The sequence below is a fragment of the Salvia hispanica genome, chromosome 5, assembly GCF_029641045.1.
Source record: "Salvia hispanica isolate PSC_SH4W2 chromosome 5, Shi_PSC_v1, whole genome shotgun sequence".
NCBI classification, from domain to species: domain Eukaryota; kingdom Viridiplantae; phylum Streptophyta; class Magnoliopsida; order Lamiales; family Lamiaceae; genus Salvia; species Salvia hispanica.
Window position 1 is genome coordinate 8,302,575 of NC_142696.1, and position 19,956 is coordinate 8,322,530.

The following is a 19,956-nucleotide window of genomic DNA, read 5'->3' on the forward strand; positions in this document are numbered from 1 at the left end:
TACAGCGGCTATTTCCAAATCTACGTTAATCCAGAGGACCAAGGGAAAACCACATTCACGTGCCCCTTTGGTACCTATGCATACCGAAGAATGTCGTTTGGATTGTGTAATGCACCGGGAACTTTCCAATGGTGTATGATGAGAATTTTCTCGGATCTGTTGGAAGTATGCATTGTGATATTCATGGACGATTTCACCGTATATGGGAACTCATTTGATACTTATTTAGCCAGCCTTGATCTAGTTTTACAGAGATGCCAAGAGAAGCATTTAGTGTTGAATTTCGAGAAATGCCATTTCATGGTGACTGAAGGCATTGTCCTGGGTCACGTGGTTTCTGAGAGAGGTATTCAAGTAGACAAAGCAAAGGTGGATGTGATATCAAAATTACCATACCCTACGAACCAAAAAGAGGTGAGAGGCTTCCTAGGCCATGCAGGGTTCTATAGGAGGTTTATCAAGGATTTTGCAAAAATCGCGCAACCACTCACTCGGTTGTTACATAATGATGTGGAATTCGTCTTTGACGAAGGATGCGAAAGGGCGTTCCAGTTGCTTAAAGACAGGTTAGTATCAGCACCAATTATCAGGGCACCAGACTGGAGTCATCCTTTCGAGATAATGTGTGATGCGAGCGATTTTGCTGTGGGAGCTGTCCAAGGACAGAAAATTGTTGGAAAGAGCTATGTGATCTTCTATGCTTCCAAGACGCTGAATTAGGCTCAGAAAAATTATGACACCACGGAGAAGGAAATGTTGGCTGTCGTATACTCGTTTGAAAAATTCCGACCCTATCTCCTTGGGTCGAGGGTTATAGTCTTCACGGATCACGCGACGATTAAGTACTTGCTGGCTAAGAAAGAGTCTAAGCCGAGATTAATCCGTTGGGTGTTACTCTTGCAGGAGTTTGATTGGGAAGTAAGAGACAAGAGAGGAACGGAGAATAGAGTAGCTGATCACTAGAGCAGAATACATCAGGGGGAAACAGAAGAGGCCATGCCCGATGCCTTCCCTGAGGAGCATTTGTACCTTCTGGAGAAATTCCCTAGACCACCTAACTGGGAAACAGTTTTGGCTCTTACCGGTCTAGGGGAATCGGATAAGGGGAAGCGCACATTAAATGCAGAACCGTGGTTTGCTGATTTAGCCAACTACTTGGTCATGGGAGAGATGCCAAGTTCAGACGAAGTTTCCCGGGCCCAGAGGATGAAGATTAGAAGTGAAGCTAAATATTACTTTTGGGACGATCCTTACCTGTGGAAAATGTGCTCAGATCAAGTAATTAGACGCTGCATTCCCGAATGGGAACAAAGAGATGTGTTAATTCATTGCCACACCTTAGCATGTGGAGGCCACTTTGGACCAAGGAAGACAGCGAGGAAGGTCTTGGACAGCGGTTTCTATTGGCCGACGCTAAATAGGGATGCCTTTGATTTCTGCCAATGTTGCGAGAGGTGCCAGCAAACGGGGGGAATTTCAAGGAGAGACGAGATGCCTCAGGTCCCGATGATCGTGTGCGAAATTTTTGATGTGTGGGGAATGGACTTTATGGGACCGTTCCCATCGTCTTGTGGGAACACGTATATATTGGTTGCAGTGGATTATGTGTCTAAGTGGATAGAAGCTAAGGCCACCACAACATGCGAATCGAAGGAGGTGGCAAAATTTTTGAAGGCCAATATTTTCAACAGATATGGAGTTCCTCGGGCCATCGTCTCGGATCAAGGAACTCATTTCTGTAATCGCACCATCGAGGCTTTGATGAAGAAATATGGTGTTCACCATATAGTGTCGACTCCATACCATCCTCAGTCTAATGGCCAGGCAGAGATTTCTAATCGCGAGATCAAGGCGATATTGGAGAAAACAGTTAATCCGTCAAGGAAGGACTGGAGTAAGAGGCTCGGAGACGCATTGTGGGCTTACAGAACTGCTTTTAAAACGCCTATTGGAATGTCGCCCTACAGACTTGTGTTTGGCAAGATGTGTCACTTACCTGTTGGTATTGAGCACAAGGCATACTGGGCAGTGAAAGAACTGAATATGAAGCCGATAGCTTGCGAAGAAGAGAGGAAGTTACAATTGCAAGAATTGGAGGAACTTCGGCTGGAGTCATTTGAGTCTGCCATGTGGTACAAAGAAAGAACGAAGTTATGGCATGATAAGAATCTCCGGGTCAAGGAACTTCATGTGGGACAGAAGGTGCTCCTTTTCCAGTCCCGGCTCAAGCTAATGCCAGGAAAATTGAAGTCTAAATGGATCGGCCCATATACCATTGTCGACATCCGAGCAAACGGAGCAGTGGAGATCCAGGGAAGTGCTCCTAACTCTATTCCTTTCCTTGTCAATGGTCATAGAGTAAAAGTCTATAGGGATAATTTCGAGTTGTGTGTAGTGGACGAAGTTCCACTACATGCACTCCCTATTATCGCCTAGACAAACGAGGGGATATTCCCGATGAATTCCTGGGTCAAGGAGTAAGTTAACAATTTTGAAAATACAAACTGAACCAGGGAATCTCGGGAATACTCTAAAAAGTGTGTAAATAGTTTAATTACTTTTCAAACTTAGAAAATCCAAAAATATTTTCGAAGCACCAGACTCCGAAGGAAACCGATATTTTTATACGCTAACCTTGACCTAGGAGTCTGGAACCTTCATATTTTTTTATAGGTCTTGGTCTAGGGAGTCATCTGGAGGGGAATCTTAAGGAAGAAATCAAGGGAAACTTGAAGGAAGAGATCAAGGAGGGACGGAGAAAAAATTTGAATTCCAAATCTGCCGATAATTATGGAAGTTGTACGGTTGCTTACATCATGCCTGCAACTGCACCATCCTTTCATCAGAAAAGCAACCGTCGCCTCTTTCTCTCTCCAATAATCCCAAATCAACAGAATCTGAAATTTACTCTCCCTTCTCTCTACTTTTGCTCTCTCTCTCTAGAAAATAAACCCTAACCAAATCCGACTAGTTTTTTTTCTCTCATTTTCAGATCTGCACCGATGGATTCAACCTAACGCACCGGAAGTTCACAAAGCACGGTGTACGACCCAGCCCTGTTGGCGGAATTGACGCAGAAATTGGGGAGCTTCGAGAAGGCACAAGAAGTGTATGCCCTGTTCGCCGCTAGCCTGATGCCGTCTGCGCCGGTCGTACCACCACTGACGATTCCGGCAGACTCAGCTGCACAACTGGCGAATCTTCATGAAGAAGGACCGCAAGATTCTACATCTCAACATGCAGAAACCGCTCCACAAAAGGCGGAGGAAGAGGAGGCAGTACACGAACGGCCGGAGGGTGACGGACCGACGAACGACGAAACCATGGTGGAGACAGAAAGGCAAGAAACTGAGAGTCCTAATCTTGAAAGTAGGGAAGTTTGTGAGGGGGAAACCCCTGTTTTAGATGAAGTTGTAGAAGGGGTAGCCCCTATTGTGGATAGTGAGATTGAGGGGAAAACCCCTGTTTTAGAGAATGTTGCTGAGGTGGAAACCCCTTTGGAAACTGGGGATGAGACCCCAATTGATTTCAGGGGTGCGACCCCTGAGTTCGTGGAAGAGGGGGAAACCCCAGGAGATGTCAGGGGGGAGAACCTCATTTATATTGAGGGGGCAACCCCGATGTTGGATGGCGAGGGGAAAACCCCGGAAAAGCTATTGGAAGAAGCAGATCTACTCACGACTGGAGTACCGGAGCCTGAGGGAGGGCTGAAATTGATTGTGGACCTGGTGGGCGACCAGGATGAAGATGAACCTAAGATTGATGAGAGGGCAGAAAGGAGGCGCACCAGGAGGAGCCTCCTCGATGAAGTCAATGACTTAGTTCCTGAGGATGCAGAGGCAGAGGAGCGCCGCTTGGCCAAGGAAAGGGCGAGGAAAGGAAAGGCGGCGGCGACCTCATCTACCCGGTCTAGGAAAGCTCCCTCCGTCAAGGAGGTCGAGGAGACCCTTTCCCTAATAACCAAGGAACCCTCTGTTGAGGAACAAGATGAGCCCATCCCTGAACCCATCTATGACTCTGAAGAAGCTGAAGAGGAGCCGATTCCAGGACGTCCGGAAATCTGGCTGACTAAAGAGTTGTTAGAAGAGATGAGGCAGTTCGACGACCAAAAGAGGATCGCAGTGTACAAGGAAAGATGTAGCGCTGGGAAGATGGTCAAGTCGGGGAAGCAGTACAGCTCGAGGGAGCTTAAAATGATTGCATGTGATAAGGAATTCCGCGCTTGTATCCAATCGATAGGATTTGAGTGGTTATTACAGCACAGCCAGGAGAGGGTGCCCGTGGATCTAGCAAGAGAGTTTTTCTCCACCTTTCGTTTGAAGAACACCACTGATCTCGACGTGGATTTTATAACGTTCAGGATTTTTAATGAAGAGTATGAAATGAGCATTCGGGAATGGTCTCTGCGGATGGGGTTGTTTACCCAAGCCGAGGATGAAGAGGGGGCATGGAATGATAGGATGGTTGGAGTGCCGAAGAACACGCCCGGTTTCAAGGTGCAAATGGCATGGGAACTTATCACGCACCCCAAGGCGGGGACGTTTAAGTCCAGCTACTCCAAGGCCTCCCACATTGAAGACCGAATTCTCCGCTTTGCTCAGACGTTTGTCAGTTACAACTTGATGGGTACCGCTAATTCAGCTCTCACAACTACCGACCTCTACTTCACATGGTGCATGGCGAAAGGTGTAAAGGTGCATCTAGGATATTGGCTGGCGCAGGCATGCCACCAAATGACGAGCAACCCTGCGCGTCATATGTACACCTGCCACCTCATCGGCGCCTACCTCCAGCGAAACATAGAAATGAAAATTGCCAAGGCCGCTCCGTTGGTAGTCATGTGCGAACCCCCAGAAGTGTTCAATGTTGATTATTTTTTCAACAAGGGGTTGCTGCAGACTCATGGCACCAAGACTCTCTTTTACTCGTTGGGAGATAAGGTGAAAGCAGAGCCGGAGGAAGCCGAGGAAGCCATGCCAAGTGAAGAGGTTGAAGAGCTACGCAAGGAAGTCCAGGACGTGAAGAAGGAAATGCAGTCAATGAGGAGGGAAATGATTAAGGAACTTGGTGGGATCAGGAAGGAGTTGAATGGCAATCGGGAGGAAGTGAAGACCCTGAGGGGCAACATTGCAGATTTGGCGGTGAAGTACGCCAAACAAAATGAGCGAATGACGGAAGCGGTGGAGCTTTCAATGAAAATGTTGAAGTGGATGCAGCAGACGCTCCCCTTGACCCAGTCGAAGGCAACTCCTGGGTCCAGCAGTGAAGTCAAGCAGCCCATTCAGAGCAGTCCCTCCGTCAGGCAATCGCAGCAATCGCTCAAGCAGTTGATCACTCCGGCCGTTTCCAAACAAGTTCCAGCCCCATCTAAATCAAAGTCTATAGTGAGGAAACCAGTACTCGAACAAGCAGCATAGGAGGAGGAAGAGCTGGAGCAGCCAGCAAAGAAGAAAGTAAGAATGACCCGACCCGGAATCCCACCCCAGTCTGGCTCTCGAGGGAGCCAGCCCCAGAAGTGAATCACCATCCCCTGACCAAGTAACTTTTAATTTTCATTCTTTTAGTTTTTTTTTTTATTATTTCTGTTACCTATGTGTGTTTTATAATTGTTTGTTTTCTTGTGTTTTTTTTCTCACACTTAGCCCAATGCTTGGTCTAAGTGTGAGAAGTTTGTGTTTTCTGTTTTATTGTGTTTTTCTCCCACTTAGCCCAATGCTTGGGGACAAGCTTGAGTGAAGTGGGAGGGGGAGAGGAGTCAATGCATTACTTTGTCTGCATGTTAAGAGTCTGTAAGTCTAAGTTTTGTCGCATGAGCCAGTGAATATAATACGGCATGATTCCCTTAGTGAAAGTAATTGAAGATAGGAGGCATTTCAACTTAGAAGCTTTTTCCTGTAATAAGCCTAGTTAATCTGAGTGAAGCGAGAACGATGGAGGATGCTCTTAGTTACTTAGTTGTGAAGCCCTACTATAATAGTAAGTTATAAGCCTTAAATAACTTCGAGCTAACACATGTTTAAGGGCCGCCACTGAATGCTTAGGGGGAAGAGCTGTGAAGGAGAAAAAAAAAATGGGAAATTGGGTTATGAAGGTATAAGCTGGACGAAGTCCAGGGTAAGGTGTTATAAGCTGGACGAAGTCCAGAAGAGAGGAGAAATGGAGGAATAAGCTGGACGAAGTCCAGGTAAATATATATATATATATATATATAAATAAAAGAGGAGGAATAAGCTGGACGAAGTACAGAGGGAAGCTGTCTAGAAGGCAGGAAAGATAATAGCCTGACCCAGGAAAGGAGGAACTCTCATAACCCGACGCTTCAGTGGTGTAGCATTAACTTAAGAGAGAATTGATCCTAACATCCCTGGTGAGGAATGAGTGATCGAGTGAATCCAACAATCGGGTAAGTAAAAGGCTATCTTGACAAGCTGACAGATTGGCTAGGTAAAGGAAGGGAAAGGGCCTATTTGGAGGAGTGCAACCTATTGAATTGACCTTAATCTTGTGGGGACAGATGCCTAAAAGTTGAAGCTAGCTCATGTATATGTGTTTATGTGTTTGTATGTTTTTTTCTTAAACTTTTTAAGTTTTTAATTGTGTCTAGGTCTAGGAGTCGGTCAGGAGATAACCTTGCTTGAAATTCGCCTTATTCTTTTTCTTTTCTTTTCTTTATACTTGAGGACAAGTATGGTTTTAAGTGTGAGCAGTTTGATGAGGCTAATTTCATGCATCGGTTATATGGTGAAAAGCGTTATAATTTGCTGGGTATAACACGTTTCCTAAGCCAGGTGTGTGAAAAAAATTGCTAGATCGAGGAAATGCTAAAGGAGATGGTTTAGCAAAGGAATGAAGTGAAGTGAGCAGAATTCAAAAGAAAAAAAGGCGTGACGGAGGGAGTCAGTAGCTGAGGGCAACAAAGTCTATCTATACCTTGTTGGGCCCCACTCCAACGCCTATATATAGAAGAGCATGCAACGCACAATATATCACTTTTTTTCACTCTCTTTTAGCTCACACACATAACACACACTTGGGAATGGGAGATCTGGGGTAGTTCGGGGTTACGAAGGGTTCATTTCTTTAGAAGTTCTCCGTTGCAACATCGTCCGCGTGTGGACGAAGAAACAATCTCTTTTAATTTCAGTTGTTTTGCACTTTTGCGGTCGAACTTCACATTCGGGTGTCGACTTGGCTGTTGATGATACTCGTTATCTTTTCGCTTTTGTTGATTTGCGTTTAGTTGTGATATTTTGAATTGATTTACGTAGATCTCGCTGCTGAGAGTTTATTATAACAAGTATTATGTCGATCTCTATTTTATTTTGATGTTGTGGAACTCGATCTGGGAATTTGGTGATAGATCTGTGGTTTATTGACTGATTGGAGGTTGTTGTTTAAATCTGAAGTGATGAAGTGTTTATGTTGGTTGGAGTTTGTGTTGGACGCTTGGATCCAGAGTGGATTTAGCGTCTTAGGTTGGATCTGAAGTGAGAAAAGGAAGTTATTAGATGGATTTGAGTTTTCTGCTTGTTTCCTGTTTTACTTCGTCTAGCATCTATAGATCTGTTTAGTTCTTCGTTGTTATGCATCAATTTGATTTAGATTTAGTTTTCTCTACTCTGATTTCGTTCATATTGATTTTCTTATGAGTTTTTACGCAATTTGGTTGAAGAAGATGATGTCGCTGTTAGTTAGTACCAGAGTTAGTTATTCTGCCAGCTTTTCGTCCGTACTCTGCTTTTTTAGTCATGGTCCCCACAGTCAGTTTGTTTCCTAGGTCTAGGTAATTAGAGTAATTTTCTTAGATCTGTTAATTGAGCAGTTAATTTTCTTGCAACGTTCTCTTGTTAATTCGCCTAGGTCTAGCTATTAGAATAAGAGTTTAAGATTCCCAAGTCAAGTTTAATTTGTTTTCCTCAACCCAAGAAAAATGCGTGGCAGCAGCCAACACCAAAAACAAGTCCAAATCCTTGAACATGATTATTACGCATCCTTCTCTGTGGGATCGATCCCTACTTCCCTATACTAGATTTAGTAAAGTGGTTGAGGGTTTTTTGAAATAAGTGCTATGTGTGTCCGACGACCAGGAATTCCTACGACCAACGAGTTCCTAGACCGCGTGATCTAGTGGATTTGCTGGACCAAGGGAACCTGTTTATTTCCTTCTGTGCGCACCGTGAACACACACCTAAAAGGTTTAACTTTCAGACACTTATTGCTGGAGTTTGTTGCCCCTTGCACAGCGGAAGACTTGTACAAAACAAATAAATCAGATAAGGATCTATTTGACTGATTATGCGATTAATCAATTCAGATGTTAAACAGATAATTGTATGCTAGAACGCAAATAATTCATGCTCAAAGAAAGTAAATCCTAAAACATGAATTCTACGGTTTAGAGTTACCGGTTTGATTCCCCAAACAATCGTCGATTGCTCGCGTGATGATCTTCAATACTAGACCACGGATCTTCTGACTGGTTCCCAAACTATATCTCGATATAAGGGTGGGCTGATCTTATCAAAATACTAGGACTCGAATAAAAAAGAAGACAGAAATTCCTCACGGAGGAGAGCTGGAGAATTTTCGACCTCCTCTAATAATTAGAGAGGGGGACGAAAATTTCCTCTGATAATAATTATAATTCTGTCTCTCCTTTATTATCCTATTTATATTAAGTTCATATTGGGCCCAGTCAGGGATCTATGGAAGGTTTTGGATATGGGCTCCCCCAATTAGCTTTTTACTAATTAAATTGAACCCACAATTTAATACAAGCTTATATTGGAATATTACGAGCAGCCACTACAGAAGTAATATTGCACTCCCCATCCAAATCCAAAATTACAAGTAATCCGGGTTTCCATTATTTATATTATTTATTTCCCGCGCTTAAGATATAAATGTCCATTAATTAATTGAAGTCTACTATGGACTTAATTAATTAACATCTTATTAATTCCAAGAGTGGACTTAGCAAGAAACACTTATTTATTATTCATAGAGTAATAAAACTCCAACTGGCCAGTTTTCCGAATAATAAAACCTTGTTCAAGCTCCTCTTGAGGACATTATCAAACGAGACTCACATCGCGCACGATTCAACATAATAGCAATCCTAGCACCGCTAGACATTAATCACCACTACCCAATATATCAGGATTATTGGGTTGCGAAAAACCCGCACCATTTGATAAGTAAAAGTAGTGCATAATCAATATCGTATGCTCAATGCTAACGTATGTAGATTAAGAAATAGTTATTTATCAAGACCTAGTCTTTCAGTAGATAGCATAAAGACACGTCTTGCTGTTAGATCCGTTCAGTGCTATACCACACCAACGTCATCTTATTTCAGAAAGGCTTAGAAATAATCGGACTGACGTTGCAACTTTCACGATAGATAGCCAAAGCCTATCTAGGTTGTGAAATTCTTCTTTATCTTTTGCAAAGCATTGCATATAACCGACTGTAGTTACCTCAAAGTGGACGACGCCCACAACCAGTTTACTAAGCAAAAGACTTAGGCTTTGTTTACTTCTTATGCATTTAAATGTTTGTAAAACATCTTATAAATGCACAAGCAAACACAATGTAATAATATATTGATTCTTATTCGTGCGATACTGCTCGAATAATATTGAATCTGGTTAAAAGTGGATTGTAGAGTTTTTCGTATACAAGCAAGATTCTATTCGTGCGAAACTTGCTCGAAACATGCTTTTTAGTATACCAAACCTTACAATCTCCCACTTATACGCAAAACATGCTTTCGAGTATACCCAATGCCAAAAACTCTCCCACTTATACAGAAACCAGGTCTTGGTACTAGATATATCGAACCACCATTCATTTCACATCATGTTTGAACATGTTGCCACAAATACATTTTATGTGAAAAATCAGCTTGGTTGTTCTCTGATCATATCTTTTCTATCATAATGTCTTTGCTGCGTACTTGATCTTTAATTAATTTTATCTCTCTATGTGATTGCTTAGCTTTATTAGCTCATGTGTCCCTTGAGTTAGCCTTTACTAGAGTCATACTCCAAATGTAATACTCATAGGCATACTCAAACTTACGATTAAAGCTATTAGGAAGATACTCCTACGGTAAACACATATTCAGAGGATGACTTACTCGATCACTCATTAGTCATAAAACTAAGTCAATGTAACCCCAAGGACATTACATGAATGACTGGTAAACTAGAATATAGAAATTAGTCTTTTTCAAGCACTATGGTATACTCTTTTCCTCAATCAAAGTGCTTTTCCATGGTTAATATGATATATGCTTGTGATGCATAAGCACAACTAATATCAAACTTAGTACACATTTTAGCATACATGAGACAACTATCTCCGACACTAGTCTCATAATTCTTGATCTCACTAAGCGTCAAACGACACTTGACTAGAGACAAGACAATTCCATCTTGAAAGGTATAAACCTTTTCATGGAATTTCTAATGCTAAAATGTTCCAAGCAATGTGTAAATATAGGGTTCCTAAGAGAATCTCAACATTCTTTCTAGCAATCTTAAAAGGACTTAGATGCTCATAATGTAATTAGTTTCTCTTAAATCCTTTATCTTAAACTGGGTAGACAACCAGTTTCCTACGCCAGATGCTAATCTTAGTTGTTTGCAACTTTTGTAGATTTCATCATCGTAGAGTACCAATAATACCATATGTAATGCACTTCAACTTCCTTGTGCTTATAGCACTGTTAAGGACACAAGTCAAATTCCAAATATTTGACAATTTTGATAAAACACATATACTCTGATTTAGAAGCTTGCCTAAGACCACGAAGGTCTATATAAGCTTCCAATCATGCGTTTCTTGCCCTTAATTACATATCCATTAGAATGTTCTAGTAGATGATTTCGTCAAGACTTCTATTTATAGAAAGCTGTCTTGACAATCAAAATGCATACATTCTAATTTATGTAAGTTCTAATAGACAATATGATCGAATAAATCCTGGCACAACGATAGCGAGAAGATAATTCTCTTTGGGCATAACCCATTGTTATTGTCTAGCCATTTGAGATCCACATTTACACTTGCAAAGATACTTGCTCCCACTGACTGACACAGCCTGTAGGTAGTATTGCAAGTCTTGTAAAATATGTTGTCTATCTTAGATTGTAATATGGAATCTATCACCTTTTCAAAGATGATTATCCAAATTAACCAATACTACATTGTTGTTAAAGGGATTATGTTCAAGTTAATCTAAGACTGGGTCTTATGACACTCTTAGACCCATGAACTTGTTGTGTTCAGTGGAACGCTCCCACTACGACATGGTTCTTACAATCTTAGGTACTGAAGTTGATTTTATTAGTGCAAAAGTTTCTAATGGTATGACTTCTTGGTAATGTGGAAAATCTGATATCTCTCTCTTTATTTTGAGAGTTATCACGTTGTTAGGCTTATAGTTCAACTCATGATCTTCATACAAGAATTATAACTTTGAAGATTACAAAACTTATTGTTGGTTTTGCAGCGGAAATCTATTTAGTTTGATTGAATGATTTACATCTAAACATGCCTTTTCAGATTGTAAACTAGAAACATGTTCATAAGCATATAATCACAGATCATATGGAATATATGCAATTAATAACAACATACCGTAGGAATTCAAGAGTTGAATTCAGACTCCTTCTTCAATTGATCTCTACCACGGATCTTCTGATTTGTTCCCTTTTAACTCGAATTTTACCTTTGTGTTGGCAAAGCTCGTCAAATCATCAAAAGCTGGAGAATAATTGAAGAACCCTAAATACCGAAAATTCACTCTGTCTCACAGACTGCAGAGAACGAAAAATATCAGTAGAATTGATTCTGTCTTCTCTTCTTCTCCCTTTTATATTAAGTTAATTATTTTGGGCCAAACCAGGGACCTATAGAGGATTGGATTGGGCCACAGTTCAGGCTTTCACTAATTAAATTAAAACTAATTTAATTCAAGCCCAAACTTAAATATTATTATCATCCACTATAGATATAATATTGACTGCCCGTCCAAACCGAAATTACGAGTATTCCGGGACTTCCTCTTTAATTAAATCATTTCCCATGTTAAAGATATAAATATCCATTAATTAATATCAAGTCTGCTATCTGACTTTTATTAATTAATTTCTTTTTCCAAGAGTGGTCTAGTTCAGAAACATTATTTATTATTCATGGAATAAATTCCAACTGGCCAGTTTTCTGAATAATAAAACCTTTTTCTAAACACCTCTTGAGGATATTATCAGACCGGCCTCTCCCAGCACACGATTCATTGCAATAACAATACTAGCACCACTTAGACATTAATGATCACTACCCAATCTATCAGGATTCTTGGGCAACGAAAGACTCTCACCATTTGATAAGTCAAAGTAGTTTTCAATTAATATCGTATGCTCAATGTTATGTCAACAATGATTAAGAAATGACAATCACCGAGACCTCTTCTTTCAGTAAATAGCCAAGAAAGACTTATCTCACTGTTTGATCCTTTCAGTGCTATACCACACCAACGTCGTTCATTTCCTTAGGCAAGGAAACTTTCGGACTGACGTCGCAATCTTTCATGATAGGTAGTCAAAGCCTATCTAGGTTGTGAAACAGTTTTCCTTCTGCAAGAACCGACAGTTAGCTACTGTGAACGCCGCTCACAACTTGTCTACTATGCAGAAGACTTAGACTCATTTTGCTTAAATTATGTATTTAAATGGAAAATATATTTCAACATCTCATAAATACATAAACAACCCATAAGCAAAACACATTGTAACAAAATATTCTTTCTCATTAAATGGTAAAAATGGATAAAAGAGTTATTACATGTACAAGCATTCGAAAGATGCTTTCAGTATACTAAACTCTAACACTTATAACCTTACATCATTTGGGACAAACCTTAAAACATGCCTTAGTACATAACTCCAATTTCTTGGACACTTTTCCAACACGTGTTGGAACAACATTACACCTTGAGATGTGCTAGACTAGAGACACTCTAGTCCACAACTCGTGTTTTGTAGAAGATACTGATGTTGGTGGTTTCTTTAATGTTTATCCCATCAATGATAAGATTTTAATGAGTACAACTCATCACTTAATCAAACTTGTCTTAGAAAGACTTCGATTCCTTCTTACATAACTATCCCATTCATTAGATGAATGCTTGGATTCGTTAATGAAGATTAGACTCCCACTACTGATCATAACCCTTTGCTCGTCTGCTTATGGTGTAAACCATTGAGACTTGCTAGTCTTTCTATATTGCACTTCTATAAGTATTCTGAATCTCTTGAAAAATCAAATGATTCTAACTCATAGTGCATCAAACAGACTTTCTCAACTCTCAAGCTATTTAACGAAATGTTAAAATCTTGATAGTCTAGATCAGTTCGAACAATTGCTAAGTATTTTCTTGGCCTTAAGACTAAGAGCCATAAATACTTTATCATTTAATAATTAAGAAGTTGATGTGTTGTTGAATACTCAACCTTGTCGCACTTATATTATTTTAATACTATGATGCCTTAAGCATCAACCATAAAACAATAGTTGAGCATTAATAGCTCCCACTGCAATAAAAACCTAACTGGATCAAGATCTCTTACTTAGAAGTTGCATTGTCATGTAAGTCATTGTCCTTCTATAAAATAGGTCAATCCAACTCACAAAGCATCTTTTCTCGCTTTAAACAAACTTTGATGACAATTTAGGCTCTCCCATTTCCATATCTAGTCTTTTGTTCAAATGAACTAGGACTTAAGGAAAATGCAGCCTTTATGAATTCGTCATCTATCATGTTACTTTCCTCTAACAGTAATATAACGACTATTATTCTAAAGATTTTCTACTTTTCAGTTCAACCTTCTTGTGACCATTTCTTATTACTTTAGGCGATGACTTGTGTCAGAAACTATTTGAGTGATCAAAAGATCCTCAAAACATTCTGTCACTTTAGGATATTCCAATCGAATCATCTTGACAGATTCTATTGATATCTATCTTTCATCGTCATTAACCAAGACTTGTCGAGCTACTTAAAGGAAAATAGCTTGACCTTATTCCTCAAAGAGCTTGTCAAGTACATGCATAATGCATTCTCGAACATTCTTCATGGAATTATGTCGAGGAAATGGAGGACATGAATCATTGAGTATAAACTCCAAGCTTTCAGCGATGAGAATTTTATCCATTTTCGTTTCCAGTCTACATAATTTAGGCATTCGAGTTTACTTTCTTTAAGGATCGCAGGCAAATATTGAATGACATAATGAAGATTTGGCAAATAAACTTATTATCACATACTCATGCTCAATACATAATCGCAAATAACCACAAAACAATTATGTATCTTGCAACTGTAAAATTAAAATTTTGTACCCTCAAGCAGAGGTCAATATGCATTAAAATTTTAACAATTTTACTGGTCACAACACCGACGAATAGTTCAGAGACCGCAGCACGGCATGGCCGCCAAATGTCGCATAAGCACGACCATCAGACTTAGCATTACAGAATCGTGTTTCTACAACACACTCCCATAACAATGCTCATGTGTTGATAACAAAAGCAAGCTATCTCATAAATTCTGTTTGAACTTCTGAAACTTGTAATTTCTTAGGATTATTGTCCCCACAGCATGGGTGGCGATAATATTAGAAACTACTTTCTAGTTCATACTATTTATATTTGAGAAGTCTGCCTTTATGAACTTGCTATTTCTTAGGATTATTTTCCCCATAGCATGGGTGGCGATAATATTAGAAAATGGCTTCATAAATTTGCAAACCAACCGATGGAGACCGTATACAACACACTTGTTGTAATCATCACTTAGATATTTTTATATGGTTTTTGCATAATTATCACATAAGCAGATAATCCACTTAAATTAGATAAACACAAAATAAACAGATAAATCCATTTAATGCATGACATTTAAACACACCGGATAATTATCGAAAATTATTTAATCTAGTCAAGGGAGAATCAATTAAATAATTCAGTTTTATCTTGGATAATCTTTATCCAAATTCATTTAGGATTTATCAAGATAGTGTAAACTATCCAAATCCATTTGGGATTATTCTAGGTTTTATTTCGATAAAATCAAATCCTACGTTGATCTAGGATTATCATTATTTAAATCGTACTAGGATATTACTAGATAGAAACAATCCCATCATAATCCATAAGATAAAAATAAAATCCTATCAACCAAGATTTATACAAATCTTAATTCTATTTAGAATAGACATCCAGAATATATCAAACATTATTTAGGATTTCTTAGATAAATAAATTTATCTAAATCCAATTAAATAAGGATTTCTTATATATCATTAACATCCTAATCTATCTAGGATATAAATCCAAAAGATAAGGATAACTTGGATTAATTCTTATTTTAATCCATCTAAGATTTGTCTTAATAGAATTAAATCTATTCAAATCCACATGATAAAATAAATTAATATAAATGTTTATCCTAATTCATCTAGGATTTATCTTGGAATAAATCCATATAAATCCATTGAATAAGATAATATTATATTATAATTATTCAAATCTATCCAAGATTTATCTAGGAATAAATCCATATAAATCTATAAGATAAGAATAAAATATTATATTACCACTATCTAAATCCATCTCTAGAATTTATCTATGAATAAATTCATATAAACTCAGAGGATAAGAATAAAATAATATTATAATTATCTATACCAACTAAGATTTTTCTAGAATAAATCCACATTAATCCATAGGATAAAGATAAAAATTAGATTACCATTATCCAAATTTAACTAGGATTCATCTAGGAATTAAATCCCTACAAATCCATAAAATAAGGAAAAAATCTATAATTAATCCATGATTTAATACAAAATCAAATCTCATATAATATATAAAATCCACAAAAGATATATTCAAATCTTATTTCCAAATTCATCTTGATTACTTTCCAAAAATTAATTGGAAGAGTTAGGAAACCCTAATTATTTTTGGAAATCAGAGTCACGAAAGGAGGCGTTGCGACGTTGCGCATAGGACGAAAACCCTAATTTCATCCGTTGATGGGGCTGCTCACGGAGGGACACAGCTGCTGCCTGATGTCGATGCTGCTGCGTCGTCTCCGACGCTGCTGCTGCATCGTCATCGCTGCTATGTGTCGCCTCCAACACCCTGCTAGACACCGCAGCTACGGTGTAGTCGCTGCCTCTGTGCCGCCGGACTCCCACTGCTTCTGCTGTGTCACCTCCGGCACTGCTGCTGCTGCTGCGTCGTCGCTGCTGCGACGTCGTCTTTGCAGCGTCTGCTGCCCGGTGCATGCAGAGCTCCTACTGCTTTAGCGTAGTCCATCTCGAGTCCGGGAAATTGCCCACGAAGGGCTCCCACTCGAAAACCTACCGCTGCTGCAGCCGGCCGTCTTCGCGAGTAAACTGCCGATTTAAGTTAACGGGCGACGATCACGAAAGAATCGCAGACGTGAATAAATTCACCAACAATCATTACGAATTGTAAAACAAATCACGTAATGATTAATTGTCATGTGTGTTATGCATACAATTCCCAATTATGCCAATTCCATAATTCAAGTATAAGCAAAGGGAACAAAAACATGAAATCATGTAATCATTACAAATAATGAAAGCATATTAGGATCTAGTTTGCAAAACCACACGCCTCCCAATACACGCCAAACGGGACGGCCGAGACAAGGATTTCGTCGCCGAATCGAAATATGTTCGCACAAATAAACATTGAGCATGCATTCAATCAACTCACGTAACATGAAATTAATCCACATAATCAGAAAAAAAAAAATAGCTCTGATACCAATTGCTAGGGTTTTGTGCCCCTTGCACAGCGGAAGATTGGTATAAAACAAATAAATCAGATAAGGATTTATTTGACCAATTATGCGATTAATCAATTCACATGTTAAACAGATAATTGCATGCTAGAACGCAAATAATTCATGCTCAAAGAAAGTAAATCTTAAAACATGAATTCTACGGTTTAGAGTTACTGGTTTGATTCTCCAAAGAATCGTCGATTGCTCGCGCCTAATCCACGTGATGATCTTCAATACTAGACCACGGATCTTCTGACTGGTTCCTGAACTGTATCTCGATATCAGGGTGGGCTGATCTTATCAAAATACTAGGACTCGAATAAAAAGAAGACAGAAATTCCTCACGGAGGAGAGCTGGAGAATTTTCGAGCTCCTCTAATAATTAGAGAGGGGGACGAAAATTTCCTCTAACAATAATTGTAATTTTGTCTCTCCTTTATTCTCCTATTTATATTAAGTTCATATTGGGCCCAGTAGGGATCTATGGAAGGTTTTGGATATGAGCTCCCCCAATTAGCTTTTTACTAATTAAATTGAACCCGCAATTAATACAAGCTTATATTGGAATATTACGAGCAGCCACTACAGAAGTAATATTGTACTCCACATCCAAATCCGAAATTACAAGTAATCCGGGTTTCCATTATTTATATTATTTATTTCCCGCGCTTAAGATATAAATGTCCATTAATTAATAGAAGTCTACTATGGACTTAATTAATTAACATCTTATTAATTCCAAGAGTGGATTCAGCAAGAAACACTTATTTATTATTCATAGAGTAATAAAACTACAACTGGCAAGTTTTCCGAATAATAAAACCTTGTTCAAGCTCCTCTTGAGGACATTATCAAACGAGACTCACCTCGCACACGATTCAACATAATAGCAATCCTAGCACCGCTAGACATTAATCACCACTACACAATATATCAGGATTATTGAGATGCGAAAAACCCGCACCATTTGATAAGTCAAAGTAGTGCATAATCAATACAGTATGCTCAATGCTAACGTATGTAGATTAAGAAATAGTTATTATCAAGACTTAGTCTTTCAGTAGATAGCATAAAGACACGTCTTGCTGTTAAATCCATTCAGTGCTATACCACACCAACGTCATCTTATTTTAGAAAGGCTTAGAAATAATCGGACTGACATTGCAACCTTTCACGATAGGTAGCCAAAGCCTATCTAGGTTGTGAAATTCGTCTTTCTCTTTTGCAAAGCATTGCATAGAACCGACTGTAGTTACCTTAAAGTGGACGACGCCCACAACCAGTCTACTAAGCAAAAGACTTAGGCTTTGTTTACTACTTATGCATTTAAATGTTTGTAAAACATCTTATAAATGCACAAGCAAACACAATGTAATAATATATTGATTCTTATTCGTGCGATACAGCTCGAATAATACTGAATCGGGTTAAAAGTGGATTGTAGAGTTTTTCGTATACAAATAAGATTCTATTCACGCGAAACTTGCTTGAAACATGCTTTTCAGTATACCAAACCTAACACTTATATGAAAGTTTTGACAAGTTTTATGGAAAATAAAGAGAAGAGATACGACAATATGCTCAAAGTGATGAGTGAACATATCCATACGTTCGACATATGGGTGAAATCTTTGAAGCCCCCTCTCTCTACAACTTTAATTCCTTTTATCGCTGACAAAGCTGATTTTTTTGAAGATTCACAATTAAGTCATGCATGGAGGGCAGATATATGTAAAGCTGAAAAACCCAAGGTCAAACTGAAATATCATCTAAGGTACAATTTATATGGATTTAATTTTATGTGTCCATGGTCAAATTTTGTGTTTGCACAATCTTCTGCTGTATCATTGGATAAGCTTCGTAAAACGTGGGTAAGATATAAAATTCCATGTTAACTGCTCCCTTCTTTTTGTTAATTTTCTTGATTAGTTTTCTCCTCCGCAGAGCTGGTGTTTAAAAAAAATGGTGCGGTGAAACCTTCTGCTTCTTTAAAATGACTGTTTGTTTCATTTTTTTAGTATATGTTATTTTTTTTAATGCTTTTGTTTCCCGTTCTTTTTATTAAAAAAAATCGAACTTAAACAGTAGTTTTCTCTCTCTTCCAGTAGTTTAAGTTTCTAGTTTTACTTCTGATTTTCATTTGTTTTCTTCCCCCTCTCTTTTTATTTTGTTTTCTTTACATAATTCACATACCTCACTTCAAATTCACGTCACTTGGTCAATTTCTTCAGATTTTACCAATTATTCTTATGCTCAACCAACACAAGGTATATTCTTCTTTTAATTTCTGAGCTTTGATCTTGAATTCTTTCATTAAATAACTTTGTTGTTGGTACATATTTTGGTAGAAGTTTGATTGGGGATGATATTACTTGTGATTTATTCGCGGTACAATTGCGAGTATTGGATTTGTTGATGTTTGGTGTGCTTGAATTAGATTCTCTCTGTGGATGAAATTTGAATATCTCTTAGTGTTGTTGATACACATAGTTCATATTCATAGCATTTTGAGGCTATTTTATCTTGCATGAATTGTGTATATTTTGTAGTTTTGCTCGATCATGGTTTATTATTGAAAATTCTTGCAATTAATTGGGGGATAGAGAAGATCATGGGGGATGAAAAATGATCATGTTAAGGTAGATAATTTGATTTGCATATTCTAGGCCTTAATTTTATCTAAGTTTGGGGGAATGCCAAAAGTTACTTGTTATATCTTACTACAATTTTCTTCATTCTATGCTCACATTGTGAAATTGTAGGTACAAAAGGCATCCCAAAGGAAGTCCCAAGAATATGGGATAACTTATGAGCTTCAAAGAACGTCAAGCTAAAGACATTAACCAAGCGCTTGTTGGGAGGCAACCCAACGTTGGTATCATTTTTTATTTATTTAAATTTGTTTTTGTTTAATTTGTTTTCCTAATTTACTCACGTCCCTACCGACTTTTCAAACTTATTCTTAACATAGTTTTGAATTAGTTTGGGGGATGAAGTGGTGGACCGTGAGTTTAGTTGTTTTTGCTTACCTTTGTTAGTTTTGTTTTTATTTTTTTTTTAAAACCCGA